The sequence below is a fragment of the Ambystoma mexicanum genome, chromosome 2q, assembly GCF_040938575.1.
Source record: "Ambystoma mexicanum isolate Mex_15411 chromosome 2q, UKY_AmexF1_1, whole genome shotgun sequence".
Classification (NCBI taxonomy): domain Eukaryota; kingdom Metazoa; phylum Chordata; class Amphibia; order Caudata; family Ambystomatidae; genus Ambystoma; species Ambystoma mexicanum.
Window position 1 is genome coordinate 487,709,951 of NC_090924.1, and position 26,295 is coordinate 487,736,245.

Genomic DNA, 26,295 nt, shown 5'->3' on the forward strand with positions numbered 1-26,295 from the left:
TTTGGTCATCTACAGAATCACGAGAGCCCTCGTGGTCCATCTGGTCGACCGGTTTCGATGGCAATATAATTCAAACCATCTTCTTCAGGACCATGGTTGTGGGAGGGAGCTGAATTCCGATGTCGATATGCCGAATTCTTCAGCACCAAAAAAACGAGATGCCTGCCTCTCCTGTAGGGAGACACAAAACAGGGCGGGGAAGGGTGTCTATTAACCCATAGATGAGTCTGTATGCACATGCAGTTGCTAGTATGTGAAACCCGTTTTTTATTAAAGTGGACTAACTCACATGGTTGACTATGATGACACCATAGGTGGCTGGCAACCTTAGTGCGGAGAGAGCATGGCTGGTTCGAGTATCCTCCTAAGGGGTGCACAGGTGAGTGGGTGAGGGGGTGGAGGGGGAGCCGGTGTGAGATTTAGAATATCTAATAGGCAAGGGGTTAGACAGCTCCCTACGGGTGTGTGCCTTCGAACTGGTATCTTATAAGTGCTCGTGTCAGTACTTGGCAGCAATGCAGGCTACACGGGCAGGCGTGCACATTCCACACAGGTGGGCATGCTGGAGACTATAATACATGTGATCAATCAGGGAGCATACCTGCTCGGTCTGCTGCCTAGCACCTGTAGGTTGGCGTGTCAGCTGTTGTATCCCTAAAGCCCTGAATTGAGAAAACAACACAGGCTTTGTAAAAACACAAACCAGGCGTAGTCCTGGTATAGAGATTCTATATAACGTCTCATGAAGGAGAAACCAGAAACTCGTACCTGCCGCCTTCCCTGGCGCGGAGGGCTGCTGTGTAGGAAAAGTCTGGGTACCCATGGGAGGCTAATGGAGTGCCTCGTGTGTCTGGGCGCTGCAGGAAAGCTGCTGTGTCTGTATCAGTTGTGTCCTGAAACGTAAGGCAATGGCAGATCACGATGTGGGCGTGCTTGATTGTTAAATCAGGTGCTGGGAACTGTATTATTGCTATCGTGTGGAGAAGTTCCATACCTTACGTGTGCGAACGCTGCGTCTGCAAAGGACAACAGGGGGTAACAACTACATGCCGTCGCGACAAAACTTTCTCGCTCCTGGGAATTCCTTTCACAAATTATTAGTAACACGTGATTAAGACTGGGTAGATCAATTGAAGTTAGCCTATAATACAAAGTGCATGTGTAAAGTGACAGTCCAGGTCTTGGAAAGTGGAGCCTGGGGGCATGGACTCTTCTGGCCACCCACCTTAACATACCACCTCCCTTCCCCCACCCCAAAGAAGCCTGTGTATGTTACAATTGATTGGTAGACGCATGTGCACAGACAGCTTCAATTGAAAAACGTTGCAAAATACATTTTAAAAAAATGAACACCTTCCTTGAATGGATCAGTGGGGAAATAAATCACAACTCAAAGGCAACAATGGAGGACACCCATCCGATGCGACTTTCAGTAGGAAATATACAATCTATTCTCATGAAATTCCCCACCCGCGCTGCCCTGGTGCCATCCTCAGAATCAAGGCGCGGGCTCTCTTCAATACACATTCTAAAGTGCTTCCATTCTCCTTGAGCAACCATGTTTGAAACACTTTCGCCATCTACTGCCCGATTCCTGCAATTGTTCATTTTTTTGGGTTGACCACACAAGTTACATGGCATTTTTCTTACTAGCATAGGTGTCAATAACTTCCATATCAAATATTACGGCATTTCTAAAAACTAAGAATTTATTTTAGTTTTTTTAATGCCAGTATGTTACATTTTATAGGCACATGGGAAGCAAAAACATCGCCATGCATCCTGATCTCCAAAAAGATAGAGTACTCGATGGGTGACTCTCAACATGTACATGTTTTCTATCCCAAAGCGTTCCAAGTGACATCAATAATGAGAATGGCGGTGCTAGAGTGTTTTGCAAAAATCACCACCCACCTTTGTCTCGTGTGGAGTACCCTAAGGATCGTGTGTCTTCCCAACTTTTTATAACATCTTTACGAAGCCACTCTTTGACAGACTGGACGACCTGTGTGTCACCTACACCAATTACGCAGATGACACCCAGATCCTCATACCGATCACGTGGGACCACGACTCTGACTCTGCAACTCTCAATGCCATTTACCTCGCCATTCAATCTTGGGTGGCACATCAGGGGCTGTGCATGAACGACAACAAGACGGAGTTGCTCCTTATAGGATCCCAACTCAGACATGCCAAACTCAATGAATACTTCAAATCCTTTGACATTGATGGTAACACTATCACAGTCTCCAACAAGGTAAAAACACTAGGTTTTTACTTGGACTCATCACTAACCCTGACTAAACAAGTAAATGCTACCACCTCTGCCACAACCTACACCTGTAAACTCATAAACGCATGTAGACAATTCCTCTCCCTGACAGCTGCATCACACTCGCCAGAGCCTTAGTCCTATCCCAACTCGATCATTGCAATGCATTATATGAAGGAACAAAGATACTCAACATCCATAAACTCCAGGTCCTTCAAAACAATGCCCTCCGAGCCGTGCTCAACATCACTAGATCTGCTCATATATCCTCAACAAGACAAAAACTCCATTGGCTACCGATAAGAGACAGAGGCCCTCATTACGACCCAGGCGGTAAGGGGTTTACGCCGGCGTAAACTTCGCCGACCCTTACCGCCTGAGTACGAGTTCCCGTAGCGCCATTGTGATTTTAACGCCTGCTTTTTGCAGGCGTTAAAATCCATGGCGCTAAGGGACCTTGTTGTTAATTACGCCACCGTAATTTACGGTGGCGTAATTAACGCCTTCCCCACTCCCATTATGCCCTATGGGGCAAAAATGGGAATGGGGAAGGGTAAATGGGGATTGGGGACTTACCGCCCCGCCAAGGTCGGAATGGGGCGGTAAGTCCGCCAACCACCATGGCGGAGTTGGCAACTTAGCGCCATGGACCATGGTGCTAATAGCACCATGGTTCTCCGCCAAGGTCGTAATGAGGGCCATAGTCCTTTTCAAAACACTAACTTTGACGCACAAATTTCTTCACCAGGTGGCCCCCGCCTACCACTCAGACAAATTCACAATACCGCACTGCACAAGACCTACAAGAACCCCATACCTACACCTCTTCGCTACCCCTAGGCTCAAACTCCAAAAGTAGGCGGCAGTAGCTTCCCCACGATTGCCAGCAAACAATGGAACACACCCTGCCGGTCCACCTAAGAGCACAAGAATCCTTCCGGCTATTCCAAAAACAACTCAAAACAGACCTCTTCACTCAAGACCTGGTTAATTAATGCCCCTACCCTCGTCTGCTGATCTCATCGAACACCTACTAGCCATCCTGTCCTCCACTTGTAACTATGTTAATACTGTCTATATAATAACAAGCTGCTGAACTGTATATACTATGCCTTCTTTATATGTAACCTCTGCAACACATGTAACTTTTTCCAATTAAGAAAGCGCACAGATGCCTTTGAGCTTGGCGCGGTATCTAAGCATCAACATAAATAAATAAATAAATAAATAAATAAATAAGAACATATACCCGCACAATTATATATTCGGTTACAATCATGTTACCATGTCAGGTTCCACAAGGCAAATTGACAAGGGGGGTCCTGGGAGTCTCTCTGCCAGACATTAGTCCTGGTTACGGGTGACTTACCCAGAGTCTTTAGCTCACTATCTTTCACAGAGAAGAAATATCCCAAACATATCAGTGTTTGTCCTGCGCTGGGGCAGTCCAGCACCGAAATGCTAGGCAATTCTCCTCTGAACAAAAGTACCAACAGCATCCCCAGACACGTGTTTCGGTCTGGTTGGACCTCATCAGTAGGGAGGAGCTGTGCCTCTCTAAGAATAGTGAGCAAGGGGTCCACGTCTGGATTCCCCTAGTAACTTAGGGTGAGACCCAAAGTTACTTAAATATGCAAATTGACAAGGGGGTCCTGGGAGTCTCTCTGCCAGACATTAGTCCTGGTTACGAGAGACTTACCCAGAGTCTTTAGCTCACTATCTTTCACAGAGAAGAAATATCCCAAACATATCAGTGTTTGTCCTGTGCTGGGGCAGTCCAGCACCGAAATGCTAGGCAATTCTCCTCTGAACAAGAGTACCAACAGCATCCCCAGACACGTGTTTCGGTCTGGTTGGACCTCATCAGTAGGGAGGAGCTCTGCCTCTCTAAGAATAGTGAGCAAGGGGTCCACGTCTGGATTCCCCTAGTAACTTATGTTTCACAAGGCACCACTCATGACATTGGCATGCCCTCTTGGCACTGTAAAAGCATTTGCGGTGGATGAGATAGTGGCAGGAGAGCTTTGTTGCGTTTGCTAGAGTGCGGATATGAGGCAGATCAGCTGAAACACGCCCTACTGAAGGTGTCTACACAAGGGGAGTGTGGACAATTGTGTGTTGCAGGGGAATTGTCCCCAAGTGGCAAGGTTGCCTGATGCTGCTAGCTGGGCATCCGGTATCCTCCAAACCACAATAGCACTTACAACACAGGAATTTTAACTGCCTTTTAGCCAGTACTTTTTTGGGGGGTAGTGGGGCTGGGGCTATAGAACCTGGGAGTATGGAATGTGGGGTCGGAGGAAATGGGGGCGTAATGTGCTGTCCCCATATGAAAATGCAGTAAAATTGATGAAATGTCCATCGCAATGGAATGCCATAGATATGCGGAGGCATCATCCCAGCCTGCACGCGCGTGCGCGCGCATGCACAGGCCTTGTTGTGATGATCACTGTGGAGTTGAGCGAGAAGTCGTGGATGTTGGGTGTACATGGGGACTCCCAGCTTGGGAACGAGGTTGACATTTAGATGTTAGTCATAGGATAAAGTCCGGAACACAACACAACAGATGGCACATGAAGTTGGCAACACTGCAAGGCAAAGCATGGTTTTAGGACATAACATGTTATAATTGTGCAACAATGGCGTGTCCAGGGAGTGGCCTGGGGTGGCACGTGCTACCCAATGAATCTGATTGCCACCCCAGGTGCCACCCCATTATCCTAAACTATGATCATTATGTGCATGTGCTCTCATACTTCATGCCACCCCTGCATAAATCAGTGCCCACTTGGGCCACCACAGTCAAAAAAGTCTGGAATTGCCACTGCTGTGCAAAGCCAGACATACAAGTTGGCAGAGGGCGCGTTGTTATGTTTTGTGCCTGCCCTGCATTGGTTCCTGCATGAATGCTTTCTTGATAGAATGCCTGGTGGAATGGGTGCCCGTGGAATGTTGTGGTGGGAGGGCCCCTGTAAGTTCCATGAATGTCAGTTGAAGTGAAGCAGCCTGTGAAAGTGCAGGCCATTGGATGTCTCTCCTATATCTTCCTACTTACTTACCCTTGGACTTACCTGTTGTACATACCTTGTCACCTGGGACTTAGTAAAGATGTTGACTTCCCCACCTGGGTGTCCAGACTGGCCTGGGAGCCGTTGGTCATTTGAAGCTGAGTGGGAGTTGAGTCGGTGCTCCGCCCCTACAATGGCCCCTCTGTAATAATGACGTCATTAGTGGTCCATGAGGACATGGGGGAACGTTCTGAGAGCCATATTACGCGCACCAGTTTGGAGAAGCAACAGCTGTTTTTCTGCCCAGTGAGAGGTCTTTGGAAATGTTATAGGAAAACAACAGTATGCGTCATGTCAGCATGGTGACGTTCCTGACCTTGTTTTCATCCATAATGAGGAAGTGCCTGGCCCTTGTATTCGAATAGTCTCCGTTGCAGCACCGTAGTGTGGTGCAGGGCCTGTTGTGATGAGCAGCAGTGTTACGTGCTCGGAACATGAGTGGTTCTAAATTCAGGAGACGCCTGGTGGAGTATGAGTGTCAGTTGTGACGAAGTACTGTGACATTGTGCCTCACCACCATGCGCTGTGGGCACTGATTAAGACGCAGCATGGAGACCAGTACTGCAGGTTATATGATTTGCTTTGAGGCACTCTGCTTGCTGTCCATGGCATCCAGTGTTTTTCACTCTTGAGACGCTTTGCTGAACATAAGTGTTTTTAATATGGGCCAACTCATTAGCCTGTGGGAAATGTAAAAAACAAAAACAAAATAAAAACAGTTGTCATGTTAGGCCTGTAGATTACTAAGGTCCTGCGTGTATACAAGATGGTGCAGTTCAATTTTGAGTGGATTAAAGCTTGAAGTGGGTGTGGCTATGTTAAATTGGCATAGTTGCATAAGGATTCTGGAATGTGAGTTTGATAGACATCGGAGGTGGCCTTTGTTCACTATATAACAACTATTTCTACAACACACCTATTTGTTATGTATGTTTTTTTGTGTAACAAAATGTTGCCTCTACAGGACCACTAATGTTTAAGGACTTTATTAGCTCTGTGAAGTAGAGTATTTTTTTTTCTCGCCTGCCATGCCTTACATGTTAAATTTGCCTATTTTTGTATGTTGAGGCCTTGATGTTGGTATATCTTATGTTGTAACCCAGTCTTCTGGCTTAGCAAACCACTGGTTTGGGTTTGTGAAGGCCCATACCTTGTGTTTATGTGTTATTACAGTGTTGCGTCTGCTGAAGAGCTCATCCTGACTCTGTGTGTGTTGGTGGTGCAATGTCCACTAGGGAGCCTGACCCGGTCACAGGCCGTCTGGGGTGTTAGACACCCGGCACCTTAGCGGTCATAAACCCATGCCTCTTCTTATTTTTGGAGTTGGGGTGTTGGACACCCACACTTGGGGGATTTCCTGCCTGTACCTCTGGGGAGATGGACACCAGTACCTTAAGGGACTGGTCCTCTTCACCTGTTGTGCACTGGAGTGGGTGCATGTGTCCTGTGCTGAGTACATTTGCCACCAGGAACATAAACACACACATCCATAACTGACACAAAACCTTTGGTTCTTTTCACAAAAATGACAAAAACAATTTATTTTGAAGAAAACAGCAATAGGCAGGAGTGTAATAAGTACTTTTAATTTTGACATAATGCTGAAAAGAGGTAATTGAATCCACAAAAACATGGCTAATGTTTTACAACCAAGGCGATAGCTAGTGAACATTGCCTGGTTCTCATTTTTTCATTATGTTTGAACGGTGATCCTATAATGCTGATTACGTTCATCTTGATGCATGTGGCATTGCATTACAGAGAAGAAATGAGTGGTTTAAATTTCAAACGTAACACTTTCACACCTGCACATTTTCAGAACCTATAGGCTGCCATGTTGCTCCTTATAACTGCAACTGCAAAAGGACAGATTAGTGTCTGGAGATCATCCCAGATAATGTTTATTACAGATGCGTTGCTGATGATTATGGTCCAATTAAGAAGCCGTCAACCGGTAAACTGTACCCATAACAGGCACACATCGGGATAATATAACTATGTAAAATTGTAAAAGCAAAAATATTAAAATATTGGTGGACCAGTGCAACACTTGTAATGAGCAACAACCAAAAGAAAAAAAAAAGTTTACATCACTGAAGTTCCAGCATGCCTTGAATGAGTGCATTTTTGAAGGTTTACTGGCTTCTGTGTATATCTATTCCTGCAATCATATTGATTTCTGCATTGATGCATGGATGCCTGGTTGTCCTCCACATGTGGGCCTCCACAGTAAGATGTAAATGTGCAAAGGCCACAGGTGCATGTTCATAGTGCACATTGGCAAGGCATTTTCCTTTGCTTGTTATTTCAATTATGGCTAACAATGTAGCACATAAATCTTTGGTCTTTTGCTATCTGCAGCCTTCTCATCATGATTCCTACTTTCTAGTGAGGTTAGACTTCATTTATTTTATTTATTTATTGGGTATTTGTAAAGTGCCTATACAGAAAATGTTGTTTCACAGTGCCACAAGACAAAAAGGGGTGAGGGGCAGGGAAGAACAAAGCAATAATGGTCCTACTAGGCCTTGTGTCATTCAGATCATGCAAGAGCAGTTATAAGAAGTGCAAGGGGGAGGAACTGGGAAAAATGCTAGGGTGGGAAGGAGGTGCGGGGCAAGAAGAGGTATACAATTGCAGGGTGGAGGAGAAGGAGGAGGGGAAATGAGGGACAATGGGGCTGGGCAAGTGCTTATCGGAGGCCAGGTGGGCAAATGCAAGAGGAAGCAGGGAGTGAGGACAACATTCAAAGGCCTGAGGACAGGGGTGGACCAGGCTCAGTAGGGATGCACACCCCGCCAGGCTTATCAGGGGAAAGGGTCCCAGAAGGGCAAGTGTAGGTTGTGGGGGGGTGCAGGAATACAGGGTGCTGGGGTATGCTGGGCGAGGAGGGCTTGGTGCCCTGTGGGGCTCAGAAGGGACCAGGCAGCCAGTTAATGCGACATAGGGGGATATTATTGGTGGGGCTGGGAATGAAGAAGAAAAATGTTGGGTCTTGAGAATCTTCCGGAACTTAAGGAGATCAAGCAGAAGCCTGTGAGGTACAGGGAGGCCATTACAGAGGGATGCCCCTCCTTCTGAGGAAAGACATCTACCCCACACTCTCTGCAGGGAATAGCTTCTGATCTGCAGAGAATTGCTGGTAGATGACCGGAGGTCTAAGAGGGAGGTATTAAGGGAAAGAGTCAGATGTAGTGGCGTCCTTGGCCCCAGAATGCCTTGTGGATGATGCAGAGGGTCTTGAAATCGATCATCGCAGCCACCAGGAGCCAGTGGAGAAATATTTGGGTTTAAGAGATGCATTCCCTGGGCTTGAGGCCAAGGATAAGTCTTGCAGTCCTATTCTGGATTATTTGAAGTGGGCTAAGGGAGGATTTAGGCAGATTGAGGAAGAGGTTGTTGCTTTAGTCCATCCCGGAGAGCACCAGAGCTCTGTAGACATTGAGGGTCTGATTCATGGAAAAGTTCGCAGAGATCCCGTAAAGCCTGTGTGCCGAGAATAACTCTGCATGAGCCTGAGCCCAGCGCTCTGCGTATTCATGGAATTATTTGCACAAAGTAACCGTATATACAAGTCACGGTCGGAACACCCCAGACACCCCCCCACACAAAGCAAAAAGAGCCAGAACAGCTACATTTGCACGTTTCCCTGGGTGTGAATACATGCACCAATCAACAACAGTGCGTGGTGTCCCCTGGTAACTGTTTCCGGCACCCCGACAACATGAATAAAAATTATCTTAACTCGGGTAAAAAATTTGCGCGTGGACCTTGTAAACTATTCCTGCACCCAGCTACACTGCCTACGCGCACTCATAAGGCAGATTGGAACACTGACTGTGTACAAGCACCCCCAAATCTGACACCCGAAATTACCTCTGTGCGGTGAGTCCTATCCGCAAGTGTCTGTACGCCTGTCTTCGGGTGGTGGATAGTATGAGGGCTTTGCATGGCCATTTCCCCACCTAGAGGTTGTGTGCTTGGATCCATGAATACATATTGTTCCACGCAATAGTGGCCGTGCGATGGACGGCCTACAGGCCTTCCCTCGTAATGCCCACATTTTCCCTTGTTCTTTCTCATTTTCCAAGTTCTGCCCCCTACCCTGCCCTCTGCGCAAGCCACGCACAAGCTCTGCGTGGTGTCTCGCGCATGGTTGTCAGCATCTTACAGTAACGTGCCGAGCCTGCGCAAAGTCCCTGCAAAGTACTAAAAAGTACTCCACAGTGGATTCCATGAATTGACAAATGGGATTTCGCATCCAATTTGGCGCGCAACATCTCCCCCAATTTCCTTCTTACATTCTTCAACTATTGTGAGTTCATTACAAACAGGGCTCGAAATTGGGATTGGATAAGCAGGAATTACAAGCAGTGCCTGGGTATCCAGGAGTAACTGGTCACCAGGAGCTACTACTAGGCAAGAACGAGTTAGATAATAGCATTACATTATTTGGCCTGTGAAGCTAAAAGTAGCTCCTGGTAACTGTTGGTTTTAAGCTCACCTGTCTCTTCTACATTCCGTTTGATTTGAGTCACATAATTGAAATAATCAGACTGACCTTTATTGTTTCAATATAAATCAATTAAATTGATGATAATAAATATAAAAATCAAAGAAAAATTGAAATGCTAAGGCCAATCTAGTGACATTACTTCACAAACAGTAATTCATTAAAAATACATTAGTTTACAATTACATCTCAAGTGACATACTATTTAATTTATTGTACAATGAAAACCGTTTCCAAACACTGTGCAGAAGCTTGGAACTGGCTTTGTTAAACATTGTGAAGAGAGCCACACACAATTTGAATCTTGAAGTCAACCTTTCAACAAGTTCAAGTTTGGGAGGGCAAACACTTTTTCAATTTTCCGTGGCATAGACTGGGCCATGAAAACAAAATCTGGATCAATTTCATGCACTTGCATGGCCTGCACATTCAATGTCAGATCTTTCACAAATTCAAAATCCATCTGCTGGATGATTACTGTTTGATTCTTTTGGTAAATGTCTTTATGTCTGGAAACTGCTCTCGCATGGCCTGTCTATTGAAACTTGCTTGTAAGTGACTATCCGGTCTATTTGCATTCCTCTGGATTGCAGAATTCTAATGGATTTAATGAAATTGTATTGTTTCGTGGCAACAGAGGATGATAGTTGCACGATGACTGAACTCACTTTTTATTATTTTTTATTTTCATGTCTTGGGAGTGGTAAGTGCAGTATTTTGCAGAAAAACCTGGACTGTCACACTGTCCATCACCTGCAAGCCAGAGGCTTTTGCCATCTGTTCAAGTGTCCATGCCTGGCTAATAGCAGTGGAAAAGATTTCCTTCTGATATTTGTAGTACTGGGTTTTTGAACAAAACTTGAAATTGTACTGTCTATTGATCTGTTAAACAACAAAGCAGATGAACAGTATACATTTTTCAGCAGGAATATTTCCAAGTGTAGGTTGAGCAGACCAGGAACTGAGTTATGGTGATGTACACAGCTACCCTTGATCTTCATGTTGGTGCCTTTGACTACATGAGTAAACTTCCACAATGGCGCCCCAAAAATCCTCCTACGCAATGTATGATCACATTTAATCATTTTCATAATCTCGATCAGGCAGCAGTCAAATACAATGTATTTTGGTTCCTTAAAAAGCAAATCGTCCATAAGCATAGTGGTTTGCGATTCCATGTTGGTGGATAAGTCCTCAACACTAGGAAGAGTGAAGTCCACATCACAAGCACAATCGTTAAACAGTAGGGAAGATATCTGAGCGATATTTCAGATTTGTCTGCATGTATTGGGGAAACAGGGAACAATGTATGTTTGTTAGATAGCATTTTATTAGAGGGTGTGGATTGTGTGAGCGGTTCTGCAAGTAATTCTGAAACATCTTCTATGCCTTCTGTGTCTGTCTCTTCTGGGTGATGTTGTGTGCTGCAACAATGATGCAGGGTTACTTTCCATGGGTCACTGCTGACATTCAATTCAGATTGTGGGCTTTGGACATCTGCATCACGACACTGAATCTTGCGAGGACTATGTGTGAAGATACTGGTGGGGGGTGCCTGTACTTCCGCTCTCTATATGGTAGAGGAGAGGCACAGAGGACCCCAGCCAAGATTCTCAAGCGGTAGCAATGGACGAGCAATCAAGGCCTAGCTTCTCAGGAGGTGATGCGGGCTGGTTCTTAAGTACAGTGTAGTCCCCGAACCCACACAAAGGAATGTCCACACACTGTATTACTGAAAACACAGTCTTTATATAATTAATATTCAAAGGTATGTACACGATCACAATAACGCACTTTGTACTTGGAAATCAACAATGATAAATATATACAATTCTAAAGTGGTACCACCAATGTTATCAAATCTCATTAAAGTGCATCAACTGTACGGTTAATATATCACACAGATCAATAACGAGGAAACCAGCAATAGAGATAGGAAGGAACGCAAGATGGTTGAAACAATAGGCAGATTTCTGGCCCCTACCACTAGACACAGTTCTGTGTGGAGATCCCCCACCTGGACAACCTGTAAAATAAAGATATATAGCACAAGCCTAGTCAATATATTGTTCAATAGTCTTATTTCCTCCTATAATGTTTTACCCCCCCAATGTACCTGGTGGAGTAGAGTTCTTCGAAGACTCGTCGAAGGATCCTTCTTGAGTGACTCCCTTTAAAGCAGGAGCCACGGCTCGTTGAGAGGCGTCGAAGATGGTGAACTTGTCGTCGACGGCGGCGATGAGAAGTGCAAGGGTGCCGAGACCACGACGTCGGTCCAGGCGGTGCTCGTCAGCGACGTCCTGCGAGGATGAGGTGTGCGGGGCACCCCGGCAATTGATTGTTCAGGACCACAAAGAGTTTCAGAAGAACTGTGGCTCAGCAAGGGTGTCGAGTTGTCGAAGTCTTTGTGGCCTTCAGGTGGCGGGAATCCCACCGGCGGATTCTCCTCGGCGCGTTGGTCGTCCTCGACTTTCTCCGGCGGGACAAAGTGGTCGACGCTGTGGACAAGGGAGTCCTTCGATTCAAATGTTCTTAGGCAAAGGAGCGGGCGGCTCCGGTCGTTGGCGGCACAGCGTCAAGTGGTCCCCACGGCTGGGCAACACAACTTCGACAGGCATCCAGTGGTTACACAAACCTGCGAACCCTGGTCGACGGCAATAGACTTCAACAGCGGTGAAGTCCGGGTGCTTTGCTTCGTTCTCCTCAGCGGTCCCGTCTCGGGTCGGCTGCCTTTCGAGGGTCTGACTTCCAGGGAGCTTTGGCGAAGGTTAGCGGTGCTCGATGGTCCCTCGGAGCACAGGAAGAGGGCGCCTTACCAAGTCCTCTCTCGGATCAGTCTTCGACAAATTCGGCAGCTTTCAGATCAGGTCGAAGCAAATGCAACAGCAAGTCTTCTTCTTCCAGCTGTGCGTCGGGATTAGCAGTTCCAGTTACTCTTAAAGTGTAGACACAGCTTCTGAACAATTTCTAGTGGTGAGAGGTCCCCAGATATACTATCTTGTCTCTCATCCACACTGCTGGGCCAAGCCCCACAGCCAATCATACAGAAGGGCATTCATGCAGTCAGTCAGCCAATCAAGCACACAGTGCATTCAGGCCATCCTCCTCCCTCTCAGACACTCACAACAAGGAATGTGGATGGGACAAGTACCCAGCCATTCAACAATACACACTGCATTCAGGCCAGTTTCGGGCAGGGCTGTCTCAGTCTTTGTCTCTCATACCAGAAACCAGACAGCCACAACAAGAATTGCTTATTGGTCGCACACTCCATTCAGCCAGTTCCCACCCACAGGGCGTACCCACAACATACAGTCACTGGGAAGGCTCCAGTCAGTCTGGGCTGGACTTCACAACAACACCATATATGGAACTTCAACCCAACAGTCAGTCGGGGGGAAGGGACAGAGTCAGGGCTTCCCAGGACTTTGGGAAAACAAGGTAACAGGCAATAGAAAGCAAGAGGCCACAGGGGCCATCTTGTTTTCCATCAGGAATCAGCTGATTCCAATGGCAGGGCCTGAGTAGCCCAAAATGGAGGATACTCAGAGCACCTGTCAAATTCAGCATGGAGCTGCCATCAGCCCATACCCTGCTCTGCGGGCCACCCACAGGTGCCCAAAAACATACACTAGGGGCACAGGGTTGTACCCCCACCCATGGGTGCCATAAGGGTACCCCATGGGTCTGTTTACCAAACCAAAAGAGAGAGAGCTGCACCGCCAGGAGTCCCACATGAACTCCTGCACGGGAAACACGACAGAACACACGATAAAAAGGCAGTAAAGGACAAGGATATGGAGGCCCTGTCCCTCCGATGCATTTCCAGCATCACAACATGCTGAGCCTCGAAATGTAGTTGCTCCTAAGTGACAATGGTTTGGCAAGCGACATCATCAGTTTGTATAGTTGTCTGAGTTTTTATGGTCCTCTTCTTCCTACGGCTCTAATCGAAGAGAAATAAAACATGCTTAATTTATAGCACACATACAGAATATATAAATTACAACAGGAAAATGTAATATCAACGAAATAACTGATAAATAACTTATTTTTTAAAAAACCTTTATGTTATGTAACCTTGTTTTCTGAATTTTCCTTGAAACAGTCAAATTCAATTTGCCTGCCACCAGACCAAGCTGAAAATCAGCATTTTAAAATTGTATGAATCTTGAAATGTGCTTTCCACTTAAAGAATCATACATACATATATACATATATACAAAAATGTCACTATGGAAACCATTAAAACATATTCACTATTACATCACAGAGTTCCCCAGAGGGAAGTTCTGTAATGCAGCCCAGCCAGAGTTCCAGGATGGTTGGGGGTGATGTCCCTGGACTTGGGAGCCTGTCGCTCATATGGGTTGACCATCCACAAGCCCAGCAGCAGGTCGAGGGATCCCTGGCAGGGTCGCTGACCTTTCCCAGAGGGTGAAGCTGTAACGCAGGCCAGCCAGAGTTCCAGGATAGTCGGGTGTAATGTTCCTGGCCTTGGGCGACTGTCTCCCATATGGAACGACCATCCCCTAGTGCAGCGGCTGTCCCAGATTACCCAGAAGGGTCCCCAACCCTTCCCTGAGGGAAATTATGTAACGCAGTCGAGCCAGCGCTCCAGTATTTGTCGGGGGAGATGTCCCTGGCTTTGGGTGGCTGTCTTGCATGTGAGCTGACTGTGCCCAAGTACAGTGGCAGTTCCGGCAGGGTCCCCATTGTTCCCTGGAGGGAAAGGCTGTAACGCACGCCAACCAGAGCTCCAGGCTCAGCTTGGGGATGGTTGACCCACATGGGAGACGGGTGCTCAAGGCCTGGGACATCACCCATGACCATCCTGGAGCTCTGGCTGGGCTGCGTTGCTGAATTTCCCTCTGGGAATGGATGGATCTCTGGCGGGGTACCCAGGGACTCCCCCTGTGCTTGGGGATGGTCGACCCACATGGGAGACGGGTGCCTAAGGCCAGGGACATCACCCCCAACCATCCTGGAGCTCTGGCTGGGCTATGCTACAGAATTTACCTCAGAGAAGGGAGGGGGACCCTGCCAGGGCTCCTTGGGACTGCTGCTGTACCTGGGGGTGGTCAACCCACATGGGAGACAGGTGCCTAAGGCCAGGGACATGACCCCCAACAATCCTGGTATTCTGGCCTGCCTGCGTTACAGCTTCTCCCTGCTGGAAAGGACAGGGAATGTGCCAGGCCTCTCTGCAACCACCACTGGGTTTGGGGATGTTCAATCCACATGGGAGTCAGCCGCCCAAGGCCAGGGATATGACCCCCGACCACCCTGGAGCTCTGGCTGGGGTGAGTTATAGAATTTCCATCCGGGAAGGGGTGGGGACTCTGCTAGAGCCACCTGGGACTGCCACTGGGCTTGGGGATGGTAGACACACATGGGAAATGAATCCTCAAGGTCAGGGACATCACCCCTAACCGTCCTGGAGTTCTGGCTAGACTACATTACAGCTTTTCCCTCTGGGAAGGGATTGGCACACTGCCGGGCCCACCTGGTGGGGAAACGCTTTAACGCGGGTGGTCAATCACTGCATGACGGCTAACCACCTCCTCCTTAATCCTGGTACAACTGAACTCCTAATCTGTGGTTAAACAGCACATTTATACCAACCCATCCCCTGGCTGTCCTCCCTAGACCCCCCACCCACAACATCCAGCACAGGAAAGTATCTGGGATGCACCATGGATTCTGACAGAACACTCTCTCACCACATCAATGCTTTATGTAGATCCTGTCATCTACACCTCAGCATCCTTAGATGAATTTTCCCTTACCTCTCCTACACTCACTGAGTCACATCAATGTTGGCTGTCATCCTCTCCAACTAGCCCATGTCAATTCCCTTTATATAGGCGTACCTGCCTAACAGATTAGAAAGCTCCAATGGATCCAGAACTCTGCAGCTAGGCTCCTTCTTGCCCTTGCCCCCAGGGAACACATCACCCATGCCCTCCCGGTGCTCCACTGGCTTCCCATCGGCCAACGAGCTACCTTCAATGCCATGTGCTTCACCCACGGTGCCCTCCAGCAGACAGGTCCTGACTGCATCCAACATTGACTCACAGATTACCAGCCCAACAGAATCCTTACATCAGGCTCTGCACTCTTTCTTGTGATCCCTTCCGTCAATTCAATTACAAAAGGAGGATCGTCTTTCTCCATCCAAGCTCCCACACTCTGGAACTCCCTCCCACTCAGCATCCGCCATGTAGAAGACCACCTTTCCTTCCAATGTCACTGCACAGCTTGCCCTGCACGGGGCACCCTGTCGGACCATGGCAGTGTTGTAGTATTTGTAATGCCTCTGGTGTTTTTAGATAGTCCTTCTTTTTTCCCGGGCAGCAGGGTACCTGGAAAAAAGGAGTACCTCAGCTGACTTGCACACGGACGACAGGGTGACATGCTCGAATGTCTCCCTGCACTCCACAGGACTGATTAAGCACACTTGGGCCATCTTGGTTTGGATTGCTTGCACATATGGAACCCTGACAGCCTTTACCTGTGTAACACATATATGTCACTTGTTTTGTGCTGCTGGTTTACTGTATGTTTTTCATCTTTAATGCATTGCACAACTTTTCATTTCCCAAATGTTTTTCTCATCTCAAACTGTAAGTGACTGTACTGTATTGGACGGGTGAATACCTGAGAAACATCCTCCCCTCCCCACAGCATCTGTTGTCCCTGCATGTGTTTGCACTACACCCTATGACTCATGCCACCTTCCTGGGAACAGCCCCTTCTGGTGGTGGGTTCTATGTGAGGGGAAAGCAACAGCTGGGGAGAGAGGACATGTCCCTGAACTATTGCATCCATCGGGTGGTTGGGTGTGTGGGTCCAGACTCTGCAGTGGGGGAGCCACAGTCTTATATGCATGGGAAGTGAGGTTGGGTCTCATTCTGGGTTGCCTGCTGTGGTGTGATGATGGTGTGGGATGGTGGTAGAGAAGATGAGTAGGGCCCTTTAGCAGGTACCCTTGTTTTCCCTGTCCGCCCTTTACCCTCTCTGCCTTTTGTCCCCCTTCACCCTGAACCTGCACTATTTTCATATTAGTAGGCCTGACAGCCTCTGTGCCCCTTCTTCCTTCTTTCTCACTCTCTTCTTCTATCTCTCTCTGTCTACCCTCTTATATCAGACATCACCCTCTCTACAATCCCCCTTCTCTCCCCTCGTCTCCCCACCAGAAAATCTCCTCCTCACTCCCCACTCATTCTCACTCACCGCTCCCCAGGTGCTCATTCGCTCCTCTCTCTCTCCTCTCTACCCAGTCTCTCTTGCCCTCTTTGCTCTTTCCCAGCAGCCTCCCCACTCAAACATACCCTTTCAAACCATTCCCCTCCTCCCTTGGTGTCCCTTTCCCTCCCCTGCATCCAGGGGTACCCCACAGGCCCCCGGGTCCAGGTCAGTGTGTGTGCCTAACTTGTATGCCTACCATCAATACACCAATGTGTAAAGCACACCAGGGATCCTAAAATCCCTATGAAGAATAAAACCAAACTAATCATACACAAACAAGAACTTCATAGGTAGATGTAAAGTGTACATAGTAATAATCAATCAACACATGCGGGCAACCAGTCCTTTTTCAAAAGAGTTTGCAATGTCATGTGGAAAACCGGTATGCTTATTCAGAACATTATTCATAGGACAACAAATTAAACCATATATATTATATATAACAAATACAAAGACATACAAATACTGACAAAGTACTTGTGTAATGAAAAAAGTGAAATGCCCAGGACAGAGGCGCAATCGACCGATGGCGCTGACCTGCTCAGTCATCAAAAGACAAGACAGGCCATCTAGTGTGCTAGTAATCACAGATATTATAAAAGGCTTTTGGATTCATGCATTTGAGACCAAGCTGCAGATCTCTAATACACATTTGTCAGTTACAATATTAACAGTAATGCATTTTCCTAAAGCATAATGACAACTTAGGTTGTTTGTGGACGCTGTTTAATCTCACATCATGCTCGTACCAGCAATGCCCCACCTTGTGCCCACAGTCCAGGGCAGACAACCAACCGTGTCTAGTGTGCCCAATGTACTCTGCCACAAATGTGTGTACTTCCCGGCCAGTTGTTGATCTGTTCCTGAGTTCTGACTTTGGTGTTTTCTTTGTTATTTGCACTTTTTGGTGTAACCTGCATGTTATTGCCAGAGGGGGGACACAGTCCATCTGCACATACAAAGCACCCTTACCGGGTCAGTTAACACATGGTCGACAACTGTGGCACGGCCTGGGGCCTCTGATGTGGCCTTCCATATTTTGGAATGCCTGCAACAGCCACAGGCTGCTGTTTTCAGCATTTGTCTTTCACCCACCTTGGGACTGTGTCAATGGTATGCCCCCTCAGGTGGGCCCCTTTCTGTGGGTGTCTCCACCCCCCAAGCAGAGCCAAGACAGAGTCAATATGGCAGCTCACTTGGGGGTCAGATCAAAGTGGACAGGGTTGAGTGGTGTTGGGCCCAGTGCAGGCACCTTCTGCCTTGCTTTTCACCCTTCTATACCCAGCAAGTATGATCAGTGGTTCAGAACTACTGTTCTGTGGGGTGCAAAAAAACCCTGTCACCATACCAGTGGTAGTGCATGCAGTAACCCCTCTCGCTTTAAGCTTTGCTTGAGCCCAGCCTCTCCTCTTCCACCACCACCCCTGGAGCAGGCTGGCCTGTCCTTCCCCCGCAAGTTTTGGGGGGGTGCCCACTCTGTTGCTTCTGTCCTGCAAATGGCCCAGAGGGTGTAAAGATCAGCCCAAGACGTGTGCAAGTCCCCCCTATTGCAACCCTCCAGCATGTGCAATTACCAGGTACATTACTTTTTCCAACTGCCTCCTGTCCTCTCCGTTTCCTGCCTCATGGTGTCAGGTAAGACAGGTGAACGGCATGCATCTGCTGCTGGGGGCCAGCTGAACACTGCAACAAACATTCCCCTACTCCCTTGGAAGTTGGCTGGGCCACATCTGGCTGTCTGTAGTGTTTCACAGCTGCCAAAACGGGACAGGCCTGGGGCACAGGCCTCACAATCATGTCCATCAGGTAACCACACCCCAAGTTGGCTTTGCTTCAGACCGGGAAAACGCACACTTGACAACACTGCTGGTGCCATACTGAGCCCAAACCCTGACTACCCCGGTTCCTTGGTATGGCCTCAGATCAGATGTGCTGAGCCTCTGAATGTCAGCATCTCCCTAAGGAGAGGTGAAGGAACTAACCAGGATTCCCTCAGTAACAGCACATGTAGAGGGAAGAGCCCAGCACTGCATCCACGCCCAGGGGCGGATGCAGGAAATGTGGTGTACAGAGGACTGACTCCCCAGATTCATTCACGGGGCACAAGTACTTCTGTTCAGGGCACACACAACATAGACAGTGTCAGGCTGGTGGCATCCCCCAGCACGGCAGGATCCGTGTTGGGTACTTGGGAATTCAACACTAAGTGGGTGGTTGCCTCCATCAAAGGATGAGTATGATAGCCAAGAAGTACCGTAAGTGAAAGATGAAGTGTTCTTTAAAGAGTCAGTTAAAGAGGGCATGATACCATCAAGAGGTAAAAAGGTAGGGATTTTGGGTAGTTTGGTCACCCCAAGCACCGGATCCCCTTACAGGACCACCACCCAGGCACATCCAGCCCACACAGGGTGCATTGCCTCCATAGTGGTGCACCACAACTGGCTCCAGGTCTGCTGGGAATCCACTGGGGGGCAGGAGGCCCTCCACTCATGTGAAGAGTATTACTGACCCCTGGCTACAGTTTCAACATGTCCACGTGGCTGAGGGAGATTGACCACTAGCGCACCCTCCTCTGTCAACAGTCCCAGCATCCCCCGGGTGTCATTGGGCCAGAGACAGAGCCCCCTGTTCCCAGTGCAACAGTGAACTACGGTGGCCTGTCCTCAGTGTACCCCTACCAAGTTGCACCACCAGGCGGGAAGGCCCACAAAGGGTGCTAGGGGTCTGCGTTGATGTTGGTTACCCACAGAACCCATCTTGTTCCACAGACCAACGTGTACAAGTTGGAGAGCCAAACCAAAACCTGTGGCACTAAGGACGTGAGGGCCGGCGTACACCAGTTGAGGTGTGATCTCATTGCACTGTGAACACCACCATCACCTGTCATCCGCTCTGTCAGGAAGGTGCTGCATAAGCATGTGTGATAGGACTCGAGACATGGTGCAGCATGTCTGGGCAGAGTGAAGCCAGATGGTACTGTGGTGGAGGTCCATAGCGGTCCTGCCATGCCAATCGTTTGTCTGACCTAGGTGTAGGGGCAGATGAACAATCAACCATATAGTTTCAGGTTCCCTCAGACGTTTCACTCAGAATAGCTGGCACTTGGATACTCCAGTTTAATCTGATGAAGCAAATGATTAGTGGTCTTGGGGCCAAATCAATCTGGAACTGTTTTCAGTCTTTATATGGCTGAGGAGCCAATTGGGAGAAGCAGCCATCTGTGGCATTATGACTGAATGCCTTTAAATCAGTATTACCCCTAAAATATGATGGCAACACAGCACTGTGGAGCCTCGGTTGACCATAGATAGCCAGTCTGTGTGCCAGTGCATAGTGCTGCTTGCCTCAGGGTATGAGTATGGACATAAGGGGGCTACTTCTCACACCGATTATGCATGACATGTTTGTGGGGAATGTGGGCCATAATCATTTGTTGGCAACCTGATTCTGGGTCAGGGGTTTGCAAGTGGCAGGGCAACTACATCACAGCAATCTATTGGGAGTCATCCTCTGAGGCATATTTTTTTCAAATTGCCTCCGTGCTGGTGCCACAAGAGTTTGTATTCTTCCTTCTCCTACTGCACCACAGTGTGCACAGGAAACTCCCATACAGCCTGGATGAACCTTCAGGGATGCAGGCTGGGCGGTGAGCACTCTTCTTCATTTCCAGTAAGCTGGCCTTGGCCCAGCCAGTGGCAGAGTGGCAGTATCCAGCCCGTGGGAGCCAGGGAAGAGAGGGTGGGGCTTGGTTGCAGATGGCAGCTTCATACCCAGACCCTGGCTGGTGGTGTTAAGCCTGGCTTGACCTCATGGCCACACAGTCATGTGGTGGCAGAGGACTATCCTGGGTCATCTAGTCCTTCGGCTGGGCACAACTTGCCATAGGGCCACAGCGGTTGGACCAGATAGCCTGAGTCGCAGCAGGCATAGCTGTCTCCTATATTTGCCTACAGCCGGGGTCCATGATAGTAGGTGTGTAGGTACTCCCTGTGGAACAGACATGTGTCACAGGAGCTGAACAAGCTCCTCTATGGTTGGAATGGTCCCCAGAGCAGGGTGGACCAACAGATCTGGCCTCAGAGGGGAAGGCTAAAGAAGCCCAGCAGCAGAAGGACCATGTGTGAGCCAGAGTTCGGTAGGTGTCACAAGGAAGTGCTACTGGGGCTGGGCCAGGCAGTCACAGGCCCAAGGCCTCCCCAGAGGGCATGGCTCAAAGATGTCCCAGTCAGAGCCCCAGGCATCCAGGGTTGCAGTCCCAGCCATTGTGCACCAGACTCTAATGCAGTGCACCAGCCACATTACTCTGGGGAGCAAAGGTCAAGAGCATCTAGTGCAGGTCCCCGGTTCGCCACGGATTGCATCCATACTCTTCTGTGCTGCTTGGTAGACCATAGCTGTCAAGTTGCCTTACACCTCAAGGCAGTCCAGTTGTTTTTGTTTCACACAATACATATCTGACAACGTGATTATCAAGCCCTGATGAAGATGTGAGCCAGGGGAGGCATTTGTTGCAATTGTTGCATGACACTTGGGGAAGCACACGGCATGGTGATGTTCTGGACAGGAATTGGGTCACTGTGTGGGGTATTTTACAGTGCATTGGCCTGAGGGGAGCAGGTTTATCTGCAATTGTGCAGAGGTGCACATGATGAAGATGGGAGCCAGATGGTTCATTTGTTGCACTTGTTGCAGGGCACTAAGAGGTGCACACGGTATGTGTAATTGGGTGCAGAGATGTGTCACCTGCTCTGACCATGGGTTTTTCTTTCTTCTGAGGCACACTGCAAGGGGATCGGTTACTGCTGAGCAAGGTTAGAGGGCTGAGGCATGTCCGGACATCCCACCTCAGGCAGTTTCGGGTGGATTCAGCCCCTCCATAGAAGTACAAGGCTGCTTGACTGACAACGGCTAGAACAGGCAATTAAGGGCAAAAGCTGCCACGTGACAAGGACTTAATTCTTAAACGCAACTTGTGCTTTTCTCTGCCTGTGTTTTATGAGCTGTATTACTGGCTGAAAATGGAGTAGCCTCTCCACCTGTACACCAGGGTGAGACAAAAATAGGATGAGCAGAGTAGTCCTCCCAGGTGTTGCTTCCTGTTTCTCAGGGTGTTGGCTGGATTAGCCCTATTTCATCATTGAAGGGCCTCATTGATGTGGTTTCACTGTGCGTGCTCCATAGGGGCGGAAATTCAGTTGAAGAATGTTTAGGGTGTCCTGTTTTCGAGAAGAACCGGAAAAATCTGGGATTTATAATTTTAATAGCGGGATTTGAACCGCCTATTGTTCCTACGTTGTCTTGCTTCCAAGACTGCAGCGTTGCCAATGAGCAACTCTGCACAGCTCTGCTTTAGCATTGCGTTTTGGAAGTGACATTGCTGAAGTGTCAAATGATGATCCACCATTGCCACCTTCTGGCAGAAGGTGGAATTGACTGCCTAGTTGAAATACGGACATGACAAACGAAACAAAACTTCTTTCTTTTTCTGCTTCGTTTTGACTACTAACCAATGCATTAAAACAAACGTACATCCAGGCAACAGCATTTAGTGAGGAGAAGAGGGCTTTTTCACATACCAGTAAGCCATGCTCTGCACTGCTTCAGATGTGATAGTTCTGGCAAATGAAAATGTAAAGGAAAGAGCTTTGTGACTTTGACTTTCCTCACACAAATTCAGATCTACAGGGTACATACATAACACAGAACTTCGCCCTTCAGATCCAGGCTCGGGGCCGGTGGGCTTCGGGTCGCCAGGATGCGGGCAAGTGTTTGCAGAGTGAATTATTGCTGGTTGTCAGGCTGGCATCCAGTAAGCATGCCCTGAGCACCTACTAATATTCCACAAGACAGTAATTGGCATAATACAGCCCACTAAATATCCCACAAGAAAAGCATTGCAGAAATAACCATGTCTATGCCATCGATAGCACAAAGAATACGGCTGCCCTGCCCTGCCGTCTAGCCAAACCCGGCTGTGCCCCCTGAATCTTGACCACTTTTACAGGGGACGCAGTGGACTTATGGCCTCTCCCCCTCCCCTCCCCCCCTCAACCCCCCACTGAAACAGCAGTAACAGATTGTGAACAAATAGAGGCTGGCAATGTTGTTAGGCAGAATCCTGTGCATTTCCCTTGGGGACCACTGCAAGAAGATTAAGACTATAGGAGTAAGCAGTAAACCCAATTGGCAGCAGTCTGCACCACCCAGATTTACCTGGTAGCTGTGGCTGAGCAGTCAGACTTCTCTCAAGAAGGGTAGGGCAGTATATAGAGTATACACAATAGGGCTAAAGACAGAGTAGATCAAGCAAACACTGACCAGAGCTTGGTATCAAAAGTACATAATTATTTATTTAACACACACTTAAGGAAATACACTAGCACTATAAATCAAAGCAAGTTCAAACACAATCAGAAAAGTATACACACCTCCCTTAAGAATTATTAGACAAGTCTAAGTCAAAACACTACTATTTGTCAAAACAGATGCGAGCGTGTAACTTAGATGGCACTCCAATAATTAAGTTAAAGGAAGAGAAAAATGCAGGTCATGGAAATAAAACAGTTCCCAACACTTTTCTAAGACCAAAACAAGTTAGTGAAGGCAGAGTCTACTGTAGAGCCAAAGTTCATAGGCCAAGCCCACTTTAAATGGAGCAAGGTGAAATGTGCCCAAGATCACACAGTTTAGAAATGCATTCAAGTCTTTGTAAAAATGTTCAAAAGAGGTTGGGTTGATTCAGAAGGTAAAGTTAGAAGGTCTGGGGGCCAACCCAGTTGGAAAGCCAAGGATTTAAGGGTCACCTTTAGCAATCCGAAGAAAGGGAGGCCAGGCGGAACACAGTACCTTTAAAGTTGAGGAAGCTCCAGCGGTGGCAGTTGTTCCTGGCAGCGGGTGCAGTTCATGGTTTCGACCAGGGGAAGAGAAGATCTCGTCGAGGAGGTAAAACAATTTGACCATTTGACTACACAATGGTTACATTTTTTGACCATAGTAATACGAGAAATGTCGAGACAAGGACAATACTAGAGAACTAAACGTTAGATACTCTGCATTATTATTGATCAGATTAACATTGATGTCAATCCTACCCATTAGGGTACGATATTGTCACTGTTTTAGAGTGTTTTATTGAGTGATTTACAACGGACTTGTAAAAAAAATGTTTTATGTCTTTATTAAAATATTAAATGTGTCGTAAATAGCAGTTGATGTTTAATGCTTATAACTGTTGTGTTATCCAAAGCTATCTATTTCCCGTTTAATTAGTCTGTACCTCCCAGAATAAGATAGAGCTACCACCTATGTGGTAATCTGGTATTCCCCCTTTATATATTGTATGAACTGTTTGATCCCACCAGCTCAGAGGAAGAAGACTCTTACAGCAGAAGATCTTCTCTTGTCGTCGGGAAAGTGGTGAGGTCATTGCAGCAGGGCTCCACCGGTGGTGTCGTCATTGCAGATGGCTCAGATTCTCCCCTCTTCAGATTTCTTAGGTCCTGTGGCAACTTCTGAAGTTCCAGTCCCAAAAGCCCTGCTTTTATGCAGAAAAACCCTCATTCAACAGCCTAGCTGTCACTCATACATGCTAAGTGGTGAGCCGGGCGGCTCACCACTGGGCCAATCAGAACAGAGTGCGACTTGAGTTGCTAAGGCAACGCAGTCCAGGGTGCCCATTCCCCCACCCACACATCCTGCGGAACCCAGACAGAGTGGCACCAGTTGGAGGGCTTCTGTGGACAAGCCCACCAAAAAGTTGAACAAAGGGCCTGACCTTGGTTGGAGTTACAGAGACAGACATGAACGCCATTTTAGAAAAGAGTTCTGGTGAAAAGACCCAACCGGTGATTTTATATTAAATAAATAAACCAGCAATATCTTTAACATTGCACCAAAAAGTGGTGCGTTTAAAATCAATGGGAAATCCCATAGGAAATATTCCGGTGGAATATTTTGTTTGGTTACCACTGCCACCAGCCAGAAACTCGACAAGGGGGGGCAGACCCAGGGGCAATCGAATGAACCCCTTCCAGTACTTCCACAATATGATGGTTTGTATTGGTTCTGTTCACAATTTTGGACTAGTAAAGTCAATGGTGACTTTACATACCCTGGGAGACAGTAGTCAGTCCCAGGGTATGGAGTCTATGTTTCGGGGTCACTATGACACCCCTGTGTTACTGCACTGAGGGTGCTGGGTAACACATACACTAAAACAGATGATACCCTATGGAGTAAAAGACCCCATAGCCCATAAGCACACAATAAGTCAAAGACATACCTCAAATCACGCCTAAGAGTAGGAGGAAAACAGTCTCACTCTTAGCAGGAGAAAAAAGCAAACCCCAAAAATCCAGAAAAGCTGCTGGGGGACTCACTAGGTTTGGGAAATTAGCCTTATAAGAGAGTTCTCCCTAACACTCGCCCCTTCCAGACTAAGGGACAGGAGGATTGAATCCACTCCTGGATGAATCTTATACCTCTAGTCGGAAACAAACACCCTAGAGAGACCATCAGCATTTTGGTGGTGACACCTTGACCTGTGTTCAATGGAAAAATCAAAGGTTTTCCTTTGTAAGCTATATGACCTACAAAACCTTTGAGGAACATCTTCCTTTTTAAATCTATAGGGGATCTGGTTGACCAGTCCCTCAGAAGTTGGTACAACTTCTGAACCTGTGTTAGGCTTTTCCAAGGGGTCCTTATAAAGGATTCCCTTAGATCTAGAGGGGCCTCCAGGGTTCCTCACCACCTCTCTGTTGGGAGCAGGTTGGATCTCAGGCCTCTTGGTTGGAAGGGATGGGGTTAGGCAATGTACCTGCTTCCCATTCCTCTTAGATCTATCCTTACCTAATTTAGGAGTGTCACTCCCAATACTAGGATTTGGGTTGGAGTCTTCAGTAGAAGGTCCAACAGTCTGAAGGTTTTTGGCCTTAGTCTTTTCTTTTCTGGTTTTCTACCAACACTGAGAATTACCAGTTCTCTTAGGCCTAGAGAGGGGTCCAGTTGGTCTATCCACCTCTACCTCAGAAGCAGGGGGAGTCAGAGACTCTAAAACTGGGGGAACAATGATGGAGCTTAGTTCGGGCTCCCATTTCACTAACATACTAGCCTGAAATTTGCCTAGGTTAGAGGTCAACTTACTAACACCAGGGCTTGTAGTGGGGTTCTCTATAGAGGTTCCCACA